The following is a 4,053-nucleotide window of genomic DNA, read 5'->3' on the forward strand; positions in this document are numbered from 1 at the left end:
TTTTAATCATATAACTTTAGCAATATATAACTGAACACTTACATTCAAATGTATAGAACACAATTCATTTCATGCTGAAAAACACTGTAACAAAACTTGGAGTGCATAGTGGCAAGCCAGCCCTCCTTTGCCAATTCTACCGATGTTGTAAATTCAACTCTGTAAACACACTCAGCCAGTCACAGCACTGGGGAGATGTCGGGTGCTCTGATATGCTTTGTTATACATTTTTGATAGCAGAGGGAACCAATTCTTAGACTATTACATAAAAATAGATCTTAAAGATGAAGCATTCTTATGTACACACACACACACAATGCTAACTTGTCACAGACAGTGTCCAATCTATACACTGGACTTGTTGGCAGCATCCTATACACATTGAGAACTTCCTCCTAAAATAAACAGCTGTCAAATGTATCTGAGATGGTCTGTTTCATCTGTAAGGATGGGGTGCTGCTCTGAGGCAACAAACTGCTCACTGCTGCTTCTCAAAGGCAAAGACCAAGTAGATACTCTTAGCTTCCCATTCTGTCTTACTTAAAGTTCCCAGAGGTAACCTTACGTGACTGTTCTTCATGTACTCAGCAGCATGTGTGTAATCTCCGACCTTTTCCCAGGCCAGGATTGAGTTATCATTTACAGAGTATTGCTCAAGGGCCTTCAAGGGCCTGCATTCGTTTTAGGAGCAGCTTGTTTTCATTATTCTTAATCTTTTCTTCATAGAACTCCCAAAATGTTATATATATATATATATATATATATATATATATATATATATATATATATATATATTAGCTTTATATTGTACTTCTTTGCCATTTCAGTTAGCAATGGAAAACAGACCAAGAATTCAGGGACATCCACAACACCTTCCAAGTTGAAGTCATATTTGCAGCCAAATAAAGGATAACTTCCTTTCTTCTGCAATTTCACAGTGTATATTTCATTTCCAAATGATTCTGTTTCTGAAGCTTCAAGGCATCTTATCAGTTCGAAGCTATTGGGGGTGGTACCAATAAAATAGCCCCCAGGGTTAAGCCTTCCACAAGCATTTCTAAGCATCATATAAGCTTGCTCCAAGGACTCAAAGGAGTAATGGCAAGTAAACTGGCAACTGCAGATGTCAAAGCACATTTCTGGACCATAGAATTTTTCAACCAAAAGTTCCTTTGAGAAGTCAGCAGTTATAAGTTCTGCCTTAAAAATATATTCATTATCACGATGACTTTTCATGTCTTCATAACGCTGTTGACACCGTTTCATAGAAACATCAGCAATATCAGCACACACCAGCCTGCCAATTCTCCCCTTCCTCCACTTGAGCAAATCTCCACATTTTCCATATCCTAGGTCCAAAACAGTAATGTCACGATTTTTCCTTTGCTGTACCTTTTCTAAAAATTCCCCAAGAAGGATACTTTTAATCCAATTATTAAAGTTTCTTAGGTAAAAAATGCGACTCTGACAGCGCTTCTCCAAACCCACTTCCTCCAGCTTTTTCTGCTTTTCTGCAACTTCTTCGGACTCTAGTTTTCTGTTTCCCTAGGTGGTTCCTCCAGAGAAAGGCTCGTCTTTGGAAACATCACCCCCTTCCAGTTTCCTTTCTTTGAAATACCTCCATCATCACCGAGCATTTTCTTCATGTTTCAACACTCGAGGGTTCTTTTCTTGGATGGGGAGTCCTCACACAACACTCGAATTTCCTCCATGAGATCACCTTCAATTCTTTCCTGCCTTTGGTTTTATCTACTTGCTGGCACATAGGAGTCTTCTCAGAAAGCCTTGGTCCAGATGCAGCAATGGTTTCATTAACACTTGGGAGAGATTCTGTTTCAGAATCTATGGGCACTTTTTCCTTGTCAAAGGACATCTTTTCATATTTTTCTGTTTTTGTAGAGCTTTCCATTTCAGGTTACTTGAACTGTCAGCAAAACTACACAGACATCCACAATTCTAGGATGTTCATCTTAAACCTATAAAACAACAGTTCTTTTAGGCAGGAGCGTACAATTTTATCCAGTTATATTTGGTTCAAATTAGATGTCTTCTGTAATTTGGTTCCATAGTAAGTTCCATTCTTTTTTTTTTTTTTTTTTTTTTTTTTTTTGGTTTTTCGAGACAGGGTTTCCCTGTAGTTTCTAGAGCCTGTCCTGGGGCTAGCTCTTGTAGACCAGGCTGGCCTCGAACTCAGAGATCCGCCTGCCTCTGCCTCCCGAGTGCTGGGATTAAAGGCGTGCGCCACCACCGCCATTCTTTATCCAGATTCTAAATTTCCTTGTCTGTGGGTGTGAGAAATGACCAGTCAGGACATTTATCAATTACTACATGATATTTTCTGTTTGTTTCAAGAAATAATGCTTGCCTGGAGATTAGAGGCAGGGGGTAATCACTAGTGGACCAGAGGATCTGGCAGGAAGTGGCTCATGCCTTTAATTCCAGCATTTGGGAGATGAAGACAGGAATATAAGATGGGTGGGGAGAGGATCTCATCCCCCATTGGGTCCAAGGATTTGGAGAGCTAAAAGGTGAATTTGGCTGCTGGATTGTTTGTCTTTTCTGTCAGATTTTCCCCAACATCTGACTCTGGAATTTTACTAATAATACTATTTCAGATTACACTTCAACCAGTCAACTTAACTACTTATTTCTAATATGCAATACTTTCGAAAGAGGGAAGTTTTTATGCTTCTTGTCTATGCGTTTTTATGCTGTGATAACATGTGCTATAATTTGGCCACTGAACTCAATTCTTACACAGGAGGGCATTCATTTACTGGTCTATTTTTCCTTCTCACTGCCCAGTTAAGGCCCAGCCTTGAAGCAGTTGCAGGTCTTTCTCTCTGGCACTGGGCAGCAGAAGCAGGATTATGTGTTCAATGGAATTCTCAACTACATAGTGTAAGGCAAGCCTAATCTACAGGACACATTGCTCTAAATAGACATCAATAATCAACATGACTTTGAGAAAACAAGAAATTCTTAATGACCTGAAAGCAATGGGGAACAGAAAGAAATAAGAGATTAGAGCAAGGATAAACTTAAAGGAAATCAGACATAAAAATTGAAACTCATAATTGTTTTTAAAAAAACCAGTATAACTGAAAAAAAAACCACATAGCTATACTGACTTTGCAAAAGAGAAAATCATTCTGTGGCACAGGGAATGGCAGTAATACGATATTAATTTACCCTGTGCTTATATGTAATGTTAGCTGCTGAGACCTGTTACCTGAAATATGCAGTTACAGCTAGTTGATATATCAATAATAGCAACATTAAACATATCTGTATATGAGAGTACCTTCTTAGAAATTCCATATTAATTGGTTCAATTAGCCTTCCCACATTGTATACAGAAATCTACCTTGACTTCATTTACCTGACATGCATCAATACATGCTGGGAAATAACAAAATCATGTATCCATCTACAATCATATCTTATTTCACAACGGTGACTCCACAACTGTTTGCCCAGGTTGTTTCCCCTATAGTGTACACAGTAAATTATTTCACCTATTAAGGTCTAAAGACAGAAACCATGCTCCACACACAAATCCTTTTTCTATTACTAAAAGGGACAGTAGACTACATGATTCAAATTTGTAATTTTATAACTGAATGGTGATTGAGTTGTTTATTTTCAGAATTTAGTTGGTTTAATCATGAGAAGAACAAGGTCATTTTCCTGGGGAACAATGGAGTGGGATCAAGACTACATGATCCAAAATAAGAACTTTTGGTTCAGAATGATTTTTCTACAAACTGGAGATACTGAAGTTTTAGAATTAATATGCCTTCCTCTGCATTAATCATTCCATAAACTTAAAAGTTTAATAAACAAAATTTCTGTAATAACAGCATGCATCTGGGATGGTTAATTTTAAATGAGCCAGTCTGGAGCAGATTTTGCATTCCACATAGACGGTCATCTTGAAGTCTCTTTTGTGTTAAGTCCCAAGATTATACTGTGAACAATTTAAAAATAGTTTGGAGAATCCAGGCATTAATCCCAGCACTTGGTAAGCAGAGGCAGGTGGATCCCTGTGAC

General features: G+C 38.0%; 1 pseudogene; it reads right to left on the reverse strand.

Moving 5' to 3' along the window:
* Positions 1-478: 478 nt before the first annotated feature.
* LOC119805832 lies at positions 479-1,909 on the reverse strand (annotated as a pseudogene).
* Between the last annotated feature and the right edge of the window lie 2,144 nt (positions 1,910-4,053).

Source organism: Arvicola amphibius, unplaced genomic scaffold, assembly GCF_903992535.2.
Source record: "Arvicola amphibius unplaced genomic scaffold, mArvAmp1.2, whole genome shotgun sequence".
In the NCBI taxonomy this organism is placed as follows: domain Eukaryota; kingdom Metazoa; phylum Chordata; class Mammalia; order Rodentia; family Cricetidae; genus Arvicola; species Arvicola amphibius.